General features: G+C 53.7%; 1 protein-coding gene across 1 annotated transcript in view; it reads left to right on the forward strand.

The window, feature by feature from the left end:
* Positions 1 to 3,337: 3,337 nt before the first annotated feature.
* Positions 3,338 to 13,926, forward strand: part of SBK1 (SH3 domain binding kinase 1) — a 46,618-nt gene continuing 36,029 nt past the window's right edge. The window contains exon 1 of the mRNA XM_040463692.1: positions 3,338 to 4,152. The gene's annotated coding sequence lies outside the window, so the exon portion shown is untranslated. The remainder of the gene's footprint in view (positions 4,153 to 13,926) is intronic.

Consider the following 13,926-nt stretch of genomic DNA (forward strand, 5'->3'; position numbering starts at 1 on the left):
AAAACAGTTTTTCCGCTCACAAGGTAATTACAGGATTCATAAAGGATATTGACTCAGGGCATCCCATGGGATGCCGTGGGGAGGATGTGGTCTGAGCTGGGACAGTAAGACATGCTCGTAATGTCCCACGAATGTTCCTGGGCCTCAGTCCTGTCAGGGAAATTGTCATGCCTGAATACAGAACTGCACGTAGAAATCATATCAGAAGTCTCTTCGGGGTGGCGGGGGGGGGGGGGGGGGAAGAAGCGTCTTCAAGAATGCAAGGCCTGGACAAGCATCCCTCCATGCCTGAGGCAGGTCTGTGAGCCTGGCCTGAGCCCAGGAGGATGATCGGGGCTGACCCTGAGGCCAGGACAGGGGAAGGCGCCCCCAGACTACAAACACAGGGGCCCAGGGCTGCAGGCCTGACTCTGGCACCCACAAGGTGGTGAGGCTGCCTCTGCTGACGTCCTTCTGGCCCTTAGGTCTGGAATACGGGTCATCCCTTTTGCAGCGAATGGTTGACTTAAGGGCGCAGACCCCTCCGAGACGCTTGGGGCAGAGTTTGGAGCTGCCTGGTCCCTAATCTTTCCTCCCCAGGCCGGAATCAGAAGAGGGTAGAGAGGGAAAGGTGGGGTCTCAGGCCCCTAAAAACTTGGTCTGACCCTCCAACCCCACCCCCCCAGCCCAAGGGCCAGGCCCAGTCACCCAAACAGGAGACAGAGCTTCACAGCCACCGAGAATTAAAACCTATTGATTTTCCCCATTAGCTAGAGAACGCCATCCGAGTGCATTAAAACCAGGCAAAGCACCAGCATCGTGAATAATTAACGTCCACAAATGACAACCCATGGGGCCCAGGGGAGGGAGGAAGGGGCACCCAGAGGCTTGGGACACCCTGACCCCTTCTGACTCCCACCCCGGGGAGCCATAGCCTGGCCTAGCCTGCCCTCCCCTCCTCCTCCTCCGTCTTCTCCCAGAATCTTCACTCTTCCTCCTGCCTCCTCTCATTTCGTGTCTTCCCTTCAAGGAAAGACCAAGTCTCCATGGCAAGCAACCCAGGCAAACACTGAGCACTGAGGTGAGAGTCAAGGAGCCCAGCTCTGCCGTGTGTCACTGGGTGACCCCAGGGGAGTCTGCCTGTTTCTAGGCTCATTCCCTTCTCTGCGGAGTGTCAGGGTTAAGTCTATAACTTAACCTAGTTAAGTCTATAGGTCTACGGTCCCCGACAGGGACAGTGACTGGCCCAAAACATACAACAGGACTGTAGCAGAGCCCATACTAGAACCTGGGGCCTCCAGGCCATCCCCCCAACCCAGACTAAGAGGCAGCTTTGGGCAAATTAGAAATAAGTCACCCTCTCTGGATAGACCGGTTCCAAAAAGACACCCCTCTAGGTGGACTGATGTTAAGAAGGCACCCCTCAAGGGCACCTAGGTGGCTCAGTGAGTTAAGTCAGCTTCTAGCTATTGATTCCGGCTCACGTCATGATCTCCCAGTTCGTGGGTTTGAGCCCCACGTCGGGCTCTGCACTGACCGTGCAGAGCCTGCTTGGGATTCTCTCTCCCTCTCTCTCTCTCTCTCTCTCTCTGCCCCTCCCCTGCTTTATGCGCTCGCTCAACTCTCTCTCTCAAGAATAAAGTTAAAAAATTAAAAACTAGAAGGCACTCTTCAGGCTGACCAATTAGCAAAAGGTGACCTCCCCCCCCACACACCTCACACACACACACACACACACACACACACACACACCGTGCTGTCACGGGGCTAAAGAGACAAAGCTTGGCGGAGCAAGATAGGGCTGGATATCAGCCCCCACTCACCATCTGCCAGGATGCCCTGTGCAGTGTGCACAGCCTAAACAACGATGTGTGGGGGCTGTGTCCCCAGCCCCCACCTTTTCGTAGCCAAGAAAGTACCGCTCTGTCCTTCCAGCCAGTGGAATTCAGTTCAACAAATATAGATGTTTCCTTCCAAGCTTCTTCGCCCCCGTCCACCTCCTCAGCCCCTCAGCTGACCCAGGTTCCTGCTCCCCCCCTCTCCCCGCCATCCTCCACCCACAGAGCCCCGGGAGAGGAAGCCCTGCAACAAATACTCGCTACATCTCTGACCGCCTTGCTCTGGCACCATGCCCCCTTACCTATCCTTTGCTCCCCTCACTCCTTAAGACCCAGCCCCGAGATAGTTCCTGCCTCTGGGCACTTGCACCTGCTGACCCCTCTCCCTGGGTGGTCTCCCTCCAGATCTCTGGCTGCTGCTGCCTCTTCCTCCTGCTGGTCACAGCTCCAGGCCCCAATGTCACCTCCCCTGGAGGTCTTCCCTGAACACCCTAGCAAACCAAGTCCCCGTCTTCAGTGTCTCCCACACCTCCCCGTTGTATTTTCTCCTAGCCCGGTTCACACTCCAAATTTATTTCTCCTTTGTTTCCTGATGTTTCCGGGGCCGCTGTGAATGGTTCCGTGGGTTGTAAGTTGCAGAGAAGGTGAGTGGGGCTGAAACCCAGCCTGTGATGGGCACCGCACACTGGTGCTAGACGGCTGCCCCTGCCTCGTTCTAATCCACACACCGGCTCCACGTAGATGGGCTGTGGCCCACTGGCCTCCGGCAGGCATATGCAAGCACCAACCCCCCCAAGGCAGGAACAGTGTCTGCCTTCTTCACTGCTGGGTCCCCAGCACCCAGCACAGTGCCTGGCACACAGATGCTTGAAACATTTTTCAAGCAAGCGAATTCGACCCAGATTCCACTCCCACCCTATTCCCATGCTCCTCCGTAGGACGTACGAGTGCAGGGCATCGGTCTCTGGGTCCCGTGGGAGCTGCATGCGGTTCAACTGGGGGGCCTCCCCTCCCCGCCCCGCCCCGCCCCCCAAGCCAGTGAGAGAACCGGACCCAAAGTCAGAGATGGTGGCTGTTCAGGGAATGGGGCGGGAGGATCCAGTGGCTTGAGGGGTGGATATGTGAGCGGAGGAGTCCCGGAGATACTCCCTTCAGCTCAGAGCCCTGACCATCGCAGGGGTGCTGTCCGGAGCCCCCAGTGCCCCCCTGGCTCCCCGGAGGAGGGGCGTATGGAGGGTGCAGGTGGCCCAGGCACGCTGACCGAGATCCCGATGGCCCCGTGCTGCACCAAGACTCACGGGCAGGAGGTGGTGGCATCTGAGAGGGTCCTGCCGAGAAGAGAAGCGAGCCAGGCTCAGGTGGGGGCGGAACTGAGGCGCCGCCTTTTCTTCTGTTCCACCCCCCCCCCATGCCTGCCCCGCCCCGGCGGCCTCCCCAGCTCTGGCAGGGAAGGAGTTAACCTCCAGGCTTCTCAGCGTGAATGTGGAGCTATTAATACCCACAGCCAAGCGGTCTGCTAGAGCAGCCACTGGAGTCGGAGGGAGCAGGGAGCAGGCAGCGGAGGGAGGCGAGCTCCGGGCAGAAGCCGGAGCCACAGCCAGGACTCCGAGGGCCAGAACTTTTCTTGGGGCCGGCGTGGGTGCCGTGCCAGCCTCACGCGGGCCTCACCCCCCTTGGAGCCTCAGGTCCCGATCCTCTGTCCTGGAGGCCACCCACGCCACCCACCCCAGGAGGGAAGAACAAACTTTCTCAGGGAAGCCACCTCTGCTGCCGTCTGGACAGGGAGGAGCAGACGTCTGGACAGACAGATGAACAGACGGACAGGGCGTCCGCCAGCCTGCCCTCCCGGTCCCGGCTCTGACAGGCGGCAGCACAGCGGGCGGCCGGGGGGCCGAGGGCTCCTCGAGGGGCAGCGAGGGGCCCTGCCGGACCTTTGTCTCCCAGCAAGCCACCTCTGAGCCCAGGCTCCGGCCGGAAGCCACTTGGCCGGGCCCAGCCCTGCGGGGCAGGACGGGCGTTCCCATCGGACGGAGCCACAGGCTCTCCCACCCACCGAGGCGACGGGTAACCTGAGCGAAAAGGCACAGGTGGCAGGTGGGCAGGCGCAGGGCCCCGAGGCCAACCGGCTGCTGACCCTGGAGCGCTCTGGCTCGGGCACCCCTGCCCAGGCCGGGGACGATGCTGCCGAGGCCACCAGCAGCCACCCCTGCCCCGTCCTGGAGCTGCCGCCAGCCTGGCCCCTGGGCTGTGGGACCGAGGATGTCCCAGCCTTTTGCTTCGTGTGCTTCCACAAGGAGGAGGAGGAGGAGCTTCTGGAAGAGGTCCCACTGCAGAGGTCAGTGCTGGGGGGGGGGGGGGGGGAGAGACAGGGCGAGGGCGAGGGGCTCGGCCCCCCAGGGCCCCGCAGACCTGCTCTGGACCCTCTGTCCGTCCACTGCCCACTACCCTCTGTCACCTCCCTGAGCCGGACAGGTCCTCACCTGGTTCTCACCACAGCTTCCGCCCTGGCTCTCCCGCTCTGGCCCCGCAGTGACTTTCCTGTCCTCTCCCGCTGCGGGCCTGACCCCCGGCTCAGAGCCCTCCGTGGCTCCCCACTCCCACAGGATGAAGTCAGCGTTTGGCGGGGTGTTCAAGGCCTGTGTGATTGGGCCGACCGCACCCACCTCATTGTGCTCTGCTCCCCTAGAGTCACCCCCCCCCCAGGGAAAACTGCCCAGGCTTCCCTCTCCCGGGCTCCCCACCGTCCAGGCCCAGCGGCAATGCCTCCTCCTCCAGGAAGCCCTCCAGGAAGCCCTCCAGGAAGCCCCTGCCCCACCCTGAGCTGAGAGCCACCTTTCCTCCCTGCAACGCACTGACACCTGATAATCTTCAGTCTTTGTTGAATTACTAAGTGAAGATGTCTGCGTGTGTGTGTGTGTGTGTGTGTGTGTGTATATACATATATGCTTGAGTGTGTGTGTGCGGAAAAGGGAGAGCGCGGCGAAGGGGTGAGAACGAAGGTTGGCGTGGCTGTGTGACTGGGCATTTGGGGGCGTGTGTGTGATTGTGCCTGTGCATACATGTTTGCGGGAGTGGGTGCAAGTTCGATGTACCTGTAGGAAAAGGGTTGTGCGCTATGCCCCGGCGAGGGTTCCTGCCCCAAGGGCCATTGTCCTTTTTGCCAGCTCTCCCCGCCCCCACCTGCAGGGAAACCCGGGCTCCAGCCAAGTGCATTACCCAAGCTGTGACCACAGACTCCGGGAATGGATGGAGAGTCTGCAGGGGACACAGGGGTCACCTCTGCTCCGGCCCAGCCCGCCCACGCCTCCGTCGCTGCCTGAGTCAGCACTACCCTGGGTGGGGAGAAGGGCGGGCTGAGGGTCGACCCAGGTGCCCCTTCCGGGCCCCTTTCAGGAGGGCGAGGGTGGGGGCTCCTGCAGCCTGGACCAGGTTCCTCCCTGAGTTTCTCTGTTGGACCCCAGTCTATAATTTTCCTTCTGTGGCCTCTGTCTCCTCATCTGTGGAATGGGAGATACTCCCTGCCATGGCTGTCAGTCCATCATTCAGCCCCAGCCCTGAAGGGGTCACAGCCTGCTAGGGGAGACAGACACGCAAACAGATCAGCGTGGCAGAATGATGGGCGCCCTGCTGAGGGTGGGTGCACTGTGCTCAGGGAGTCAGAAGGGAAGGGGGACCACTTCTGCCTGCAGGGACCCCAGGAGACCCTGGGGTCCTCCCCCAGGTGCCGAGTGACGTTGAGGAGAGGGCATCACAGGCAGTGGGAACGGGAGGAGCTCAGTCATCCGAGAAAGAAGGGGGATCGGGGAGAGGAGGCTGGCCGGGTCCAGGGGGCCAGATCACAAGGGGCCTTGACCGCTGAGCCCAGGACTTAATCCGTAGGTGGTGGAGTGAACAACGGGGAGGGCCCAAGCTGGAGACTCAGTGCGACCCTAGGTGAGTCCCACAGCAATGGACTTCAGAGAGAAGCGTTATTTTCATGGTGGGGGCTCAGAACGCCTGTCGAACGAATGATGATATGAGGACATAGGGTACCAGAGTCCTCGGAGTGGGTGGTTAAAAAACACACACTCCCGGGCCCCGCCCTGGAGACTTGGCGGCCTCGGGTCTGAGAGGGGACCGGTGTGGCGTTGTGGCCAGGGCCCAGGGGAGCAACTTGAGCAAACCACTCTTTGGGAAACTCTAGAATGAGATAAAACAGGCCTCACAGACAGGCACCAGTGAGATCCTGCTGTCCCTTCCTCCTCCCATCTCCCGCCTCCAAATGTCGGCACCCTGCAACGCGGGGGACTCCCCTCTGTCTCCTGCCCTGGGGATACAGCGTTTGCAGAAGCCAGTCTCCTTGCCAGCTGGTGGGTGCTGGCCCTTTAAGGCCCGGCGAGGGGACACCGCCAGGCTGGGCAGACAGTGACCGCAGGTGCCAGGTGGTGAAGCTAAAAATACTGAGTGATGTGGACACCCAGGCTGCGGGCTGGAGTGAGTGGGAGGAAGGCTCTGGAATATTTCTTTCCTACTGTAGGAGGGGCAGTGGGCGGTGAGGTTTGGTGGGGTCGCCTTAGGGGCTTAGAGGAGGTGTCCCCCCTACCCCCCCTGCCCCTCTCACCCCTCCTCCAGCCCCCTGGAAGGCGCCAGGATTCACTCCCAATAACCACGGCCATACTTAGCAGCCCTGGGTCCTGCTGATTCTCCTCCCCGCTTCTCTGTGACCCTCCTTGGGCCTCTGTAAAATTAAAGTTGGACTTTCTCAGGCATTGTCAGCAAAAGCCCCAAAGCCACCTCCATGGGACGCTTTGATGTATTAATTAAGGTGAGGCTAGCTGTTGTAACAAGTAAGCCTGGAAATCGCAGTGGCTGGACATGACAGAGCCCAGCTCCTGCCTATGCAAAGCTCCAGAGGGGTCGGGGTGTCGTGGGGACCGTGCTCCCCTCAGTCTTTCGGGGACCCAGGCTTCTCCCAACTTGTGACTCACTCGGCTGTCACCCGGGGCTTCGGCACCCACCGCCGGATCCCCTGCAACCACTGGCAGAGAAGGAAGAGAACAGGAATCACGTGTGAGGGTTCCTGAGCCAAAGCAGAAGTGGCCTATTTTGCCTCGGCCCGCGCTTATTGGCCAGAACAGCTAATTGCAACCGAACCGAACCAAACCAAACCAAACAAAACCCCTGGGATATGTAGCCCAGCTGTGACAACCTCACAGGGCTGTGGAAATGAAAAATTTGAAATATGTCGAAGCACCTGGCGTATAACAGGTGCGCGGTGTGTCTGTTGGGGCGATCGTTCGTTCGTTCATTCCACAAATTCCACTAGACATCGGAAGGTGAAGATACTATCTGTGTGCCCGTCCTGCTTGTATCCAATGGGGGAGCCAAAGAAGACATGATGAAACAGACACACAACTATGATCCAGACCCACTGTTAAGGAAATGACCAGAGGGATGGGGGGGGGGTGGAGGAGACACCCCCTTTGCATAAGGTGAACAGGGGAGGTAGGGACATTTCCTCTGAGAGCTAAAGAATGAGAGGTAGCCGGGCAGAGTGGGGGTAGGAGCATCCCAGGCCCGGAGAACAGACGCACCAAGGCCCAGGGGCAGACCAGAGGTAGGGGAGTGTGGGGACATATCAGGTCAGCGTGGCTCAAGCGGAGCAAATGGGCGGGGGGGGGGGGGGGAGTGACATGAGGTGAGGAACGGGCTAAATGACACGGGCGTGGGTGGTGGTAAGGGAATGGATTTTATCCTGGACAGGATTGGGACACCTCCAGAGGCTTTTAAGTGGAGGACGACATATCATCCGATTGACATTTTAAACGATCTCTCAAGAAGCTCTGGAGAGAATCAATGGCAGCTGGGCCAGAGTGGACGCAGGGTACCAGTGGGCAGGTCATGGTGACGACGGAGGGGCCGTGGCGGCGGCCTGGGCCAAGGCGGCCCTTGGAGATGGGGAAGCAGACGGCTTCTAGATATATTCGGGAGACGGGATTTGCTGGTGGGGAAAGCAAGAAAGGGATGTGGGACGAACCTGGGGTTTGGGGGTTGGAGAAATGCATGGGAATGATGGGAAGACCCAAGGGAGGGGAGGTGTGGTGAGACCTCTGCCACAGGTGTTTTCAATTTGAGAAGCACGTGAGCTGCCCAAGGGACGATGTCAAGCGAGGGCTTGATTCCGGAAGTCTGGGGCTCGAAGGAGGAGACTCTTGGCTGGTGACAGACCGTCAGAGACATCAGCAAAAAGGTGGCATTGGTAGCCGTGTGGTGCGGTCCCCGTGGCCAAGAGAAGAGCATCTCAAGGAGGAGTGAGAATGGGCAACTCATCTCAAAAATGCCAAACGGTCAAGGAAAATGAGAATGAGAATTCAGCAACACGGAGGTCGAAAGTGACTTCGCTACGAATGTTTCACGAAGGGGTGGAGACAAAAGCTGGCGGGAGCGGAGACACCTGGGTAAGACGGCGGCTTGAAGACGCACACCGAACTTCTCCGAAACCCCACGGAAAGGAAGTGAGTGGATTCTTCAAAGTGCACCTGTTAGTCCTGGGTTTGCTGCCATAACGAATCGCCACGAACTTGGTTGTTTAAGACCAAACACATCTACTATCTCATCCTGTATGTCAGAAGCCCAGCACACGTCTCGCTGGGCTAAAATCAAGGTGTTGACAAGGCTGTCCCAGGGAACTCTTTCTGGAAGAACTTCCTGAAAGTTTGAGGGGAGAGAATCGATCTCCCAGTCTTTTCCGAGGTGCCCTAGACTCCCTGGCTTGTGGCCCCCTCCCTCCCATGAGCCGGTAGCATCTCTCTGGTCCCGCTTTCTCTTTCTCTGATCATAGCCGGGAAAGAAAGGTTTTCTGCTTCTCCTGCTTCATGTGATTAGGTTGGGCTCACCTGAATAATCCAGGATCCTCCCTTCGTGCCAAGGTCCTTAACTTTAATCACATCTTATAAAGCCCCTTTTGGCCAGGTAACATACTCACAGGGTCTGGGGATTAGGACACAGACATTGGGGCGGGGGAGCATTATTCTGCCCACTACAGTACCAATCAGCAAAAACGGATACATTGGAAAGGAGACCACAGCAACAGAATTCTGAGTCTGGAAGGCAGATGAGCCTGTGATAACTGATTTAGCACCCTCATGACCGTGCACCGGAAGCGAGCCCCACTCTGGGAGTGAGAAAGGCAGGAATCTCCCCAGCCAACCCCACAAACCCCCCAAAGGCTCTAGCGTTAATGGGCTAAGTGCCCTCCGGAAATGGGAGTAGAGCTAAGGCCTGAGACAGGAGGACCGGTGTAAGAAGGGCCTTAATTCTCAGATTTCCTTCTCCCACTCCGCACAGCCCGGCGGCCGCCCCTCCCCCGCCCTGACAAAGGCTGGAGGTTTATTCTCCAGAGAGGATAAAACACAGGGTCTCTGAACGGGAGGCCACAGCATGATGAGGGGGCAGTTCTGCCCCCAACTAGAAGGATTTTTTGAAGTCCACCTCCTGACTGTAGGAAGCCCCGCCCCCTACCCACCATCACCCCCAGGCTCCTTCCTGCTCTGGATTCCCATGACTGCGAGGTCAGGACTCACCTTTCCAGGTAGGACATGCCAGAGTTCATTCCCTCAGTCTCTGGATACATTAATGATGAGAATTTTGTTAGTGTTGTTATTTCGTTTCCTGTTCGTTCTCAGTTTCTTCTCCCTGCATAGTCTTTGTTTTCTCCAAGTTGCTTTCTTTCTCTTTGTATTAGTTCTGTCCTTTATCTTAGAGTCTAAAGGGCCAAGAATAGAATACTTTGTAGGTTGGCATCAGGGATCTCTCCGTGAAACAGCCCAACCGGAATTCTCTAGATTGAACCCCCAAGTCAGCCAGCCCCACTCCCCCCGTACAGGGATACTCATCGGATTGCTTTTATAAACTGTATTTTTATATTCTGTAATCAAGACATAGTTAGGGTGGAATGTAAAAGTCCTAAGTGGTCAACGAGTTGGATTTTTTATTATGTTTATCTATCTTTGAGAGAGAGAGAGAGAGAGAGCACGCGCGCGCGTGCGTGCACAAGTGGGGGAGGGGCAGAGAGAGGGAGACACAGAATCCGAAGCAGATTCCTGGCTCTGTGTTGACAGAGCCTGACGTGGGCTCAAACTCACCAACCGGGAGATCATGACGTGAGCCGAAGTTGGATGCTCAACCGACTGAACCACCCAGGCGTCCCAATGAGTTTTTTTTAATGTTTATTTTATTTTTGAGAGTGAGAGAGACAGAATGCAAGCAGGGGAGGGGCAGAGAGACAGGGAGACACAGAATCCAAAGCAGGCTCCATGCTCTGAGCTATCAGCACAAAGCCCGACGCAGGGCTCGAACCCATGACCCACAAGATGGTGACCTGTGCTGAAGTTGGACCCTTAACCAACTGAACCACCCAGGTGCCTCTCAGTGAGTTTTGACAAATGTATACACCTGTGTAACCCACACCTCAATTGAGATCTAGAACATTGCCATGTAAGGTAACATCTTTGCAAGTTTTGTCATGCCCCAATCCATTCCTGCCCCAACACACACACAGAGGCAGCCACTATTCTATTGGCTCTTTTTAAATCTTTTAAGTATGAGCAGGTAACCACAGACTATCAACATTGGAGAAAAACCTATAATATAAGAAGCAGAGCAAAAACAAACAGAAAAACAGAATTTGGAGGAAACAGAGTACACAAGGGACAGAAAGCCTAAAAACAAAATGATTATGATTACATTTGGAAATTTAGGAAAATACATTGCAACTATGAAACAAAAACTAGATGCTATCTTGAAAGGAAAAAAACACTCTGAGAATGAACAAGACAAATAAAAAAAAAAGTACCTAGAAACTAAGAATATCGTACAGAAATGGAAAACATATTTGAAAGAGTTAGAACAGGGGTCAGCAAATTATGGCCTGCAGGCCAAATCCAGCCTGTCACCTGTTTTTTGAATAAAGTTTTATTGGCGGGGTGCCTGGGTGGCTCAGTAGGTTGAGTATCTGACTCTTAATTTTGGCTCAGGTCATGATCCCAAGGTTGTGAGATCAAGCCCAGCGTCAAGCTCCAAGTAGGGCTCAGTGCTGGGTGTAGAGCCTGCTTAAGATTCTGTCTCTCTCTCCCTCTGCCCCTCCTCCACCTGTGTGCGTGCACACACAGTCTCTCGAAAGAAAGAAAGAAAGAAAGAAAGAAAGAAAGAAAGAAAGAAAGAAAGAAGAAAAGAAAGAAAGAAAGGAAGTTTTAGTGGAACATAGCCACACTCATTTATTTACTATGTCCTGTGGCTGCTTTCACACAAGCAGAGTTGAGTAGTTGCGACAGAGACCATATGGCCCACAAGCCTCAAGTATTTCCCACTGGGCCCTGAATAAAAAATTTGCTGACCACTGGATGAGAAGATAAAGTTAAAGAAATTTTTCAAAAAGTAGAGCAAAAGGGTAAAGATACATGTGTAGGTTTGGATCCTCCAGTCACAGATGTCGTAACACAGAGTTAGGAATGCAAGAAGTGTCCGACGGCTCATGCCCATGAAAATTAAGGAAGAGGAAGCAGGATGAAGTAGGGAGAATCTTCAAACCGTGCTGTAGATCTGACACCTGTGAATTGAACGCTATATGGAAACAGATCTAAGCAGAGAGCACCTGACCTGGATGCAGACCCAAACAACCTCTTGGCCAACCCAGGAGGGGCTCCCAGAACAAAGACTGTCCATACGAGGGACCCCTCGGATGGCAGAAATGGCCAGACCTTGGTGTCTGCTGAGCTCAGTCACTGGCTAAGGCTGCCCAAGAAGACCTTGGTCTTAGCTCAGAGGCTGTGACTGATCTCAAAGGTCCTGTGGTTGGAGGCTGTCAGCCACCTGCATTCCTCACAGCTGAGTGACAAGTTCTTCTGGAAGGGAGAACCCAGCAGGGCACCTCTGGGGCTGCCACTGTGTGAAAAATAGGAAAGAAGGAGTAAGAAAATAAGAGGACCAGTGCAAGAATCTCACACCTGAATAAGAGAGTCCCAGAAAGAGAAGAAAGGAAATAATGAAATATTTCCAATATTTCTCAGAATGGAAAGACCTGAATTTCCAGGTAGAAAGTGTCCACTGTGTCCAATCACAGGATAAAAACAGATCCACACGAAGGCTAGTCACCAGTAAATTTTAAAATACAGGAACAAGAAAAATATTCTACAAGATTCTACAAAGGATCCAGAATCGAAATCACATCAGACTTCTCAAAGCCATTTGGAAAACCAGAAGACAGTGGAGCTGTTTTCAAAAGTATGAAAGAAAATGATTGTCAGCCTGGAATTCTATACCTAGCCAAACTGTCCATAAAGTGAGAGTAGGAAAAAGATTATTTCAGATTTACAAGGGCCCCCAAATTTTGAAGGTAAAGAGAATCTCCCAAATGATGGTGAAGGGAAATGAAAAGACAGGCATTTCACATTGAAATAACTCAGAAGGGAGACACCTGGCTGGCTCAGTTGGTAGAGCACACAACTCTTGATCTCAGGATTGTGAGTTCAAGCTCCATATTGGGCATGGAGCCTCCTTAAAAAAAAAAATTTTTTTTTTAATGTGTATTTACTGAGAGAGAGACAGAGACAGAGCATGAGCAGAGGAGGGGCAGAGAGAGAGGGAGACAAAGGATCTGAAGCAGGCTGCAGGCTCTGAGCTGTCAGCACAAAGCCCAACACGGGGCTTAAACTCACTAACTGCAAGATCATGACCTGAGCCAAAGTCAGATGCTCAACCAACTGAGGGGCATGGAGCCTACCTAAAAAAAAAATTGTGAAATAAGACAAAAGGTTCTAGAAAAGATTTCTTTAAGGAGATGAAATTGATAGAATGCCTAAGTATTTGAACTCGTGAGAGATTTACACAAGTAGGAGAGAATGTGGATCAAATTAGACATAAACACATAGGAAAAAAAACTTTTGTGCAGAAAAGAGAAAGAATCTTGAAATTTAAAACTTCTACTCTGTGAAAGACACTGTTAAGAGAATGAAAAGACAAGCCATAGAATGGGGGGAAATTGCAAAAATAATTGATCTGATAAAGAACTATTTATCTAGGGGCTCCTAGGTGACTCAGTTGGTTAAGCATCGGACTCTTGATTTTGGCTCAGGCCATAATCTCATTGGGATCTTCATGGGATCGAGCCCCACATTGGGCTCCGTGCTGACAGCATGGAGCCTGCTTGGGATTCTCTCTCTCCGTCTCTCTCTCTCTCTCTCTCTCTCTCTCTCTGCTCCTCCCCTGCTTGCACTCACACTCTTTCTCTCTCTCAAAAATAAATAAACATTAAAAAAAAAAAAAGAAATGCATGGGGCGCCTGGGTGGCGCAGTCGGTTAAGCGTCCGACTTCAGCCAGGTCACGATCTCGCGGTCCGGGAGTTCGAGCCCCGCATCAGGCTCTGGGCTGATGGCTCAGAGCCTGGAGCCTGTTTCCGATTCTGTGTCTCCCTCTCTCTCTGCCCCTCCCCCGTTCATGCTCTGTCTCTCTCTGTCCCAAAAATAAATAAACGTTGAAAAAAAAATTAAAAAAAAAAAAAGAAATGCAGAAGAACTATTTATCTGATAAAGGACTATTATCCAAAGTATACAGAGATTTCTTAAAAAAACAATAAGAAAACGAACAGCCCAATTTTAAAATGAGCGAAAGATTGGAATACACACCTCACCAAAGACGATATACAGATGGCAAATAAATGTATAAAAGATGCTCATCATCATATGTCCTTAGGGAATAGCAGATTAAGACATCAGTGAGATACTATATTACACACTTATTAGAATGGCTAAAATCCAAAACACTGATAATACCAAATGCTGGTGAGGACGTGAGACCAATAGCAACTCTCATTCTTTGCTGCCAGGAATGTAACATGGTACAGCCACTTTGGAAGACAGACCAACAGTGTCTTACAAAGTCTTAGTATATGATCCAGCAATAGCGTTTCTTGGGATTTACCCAAATGAGTTGAAAACTTATGTCCGCACAAAAACTTGCACATGAACGTTTATGGCAGATTTATTTATAATTGCCAAAAACTTGGAAGCAACCAAAATGTCCTTCAACAGAGGAGTGGATAAATAAACTGTGGTGCGTTCATACAATGGAATA

This window comes from Herpailurus yagouaroundi, unplaced genomic scaffold, assembly GCF_014898765.1.
Source record: "Herpailurus yagouaroundi ecotype Mexico unplaced genomic scaffold, PumYag 410, whole genome shotgun sequence".
NCBI classification, from domain to species: Eukaryota; Metazoa; Chordata; class Mammalia; order Carnivora; family Felidae; genus Herpailurus; species Herpailurus yagouaroundi.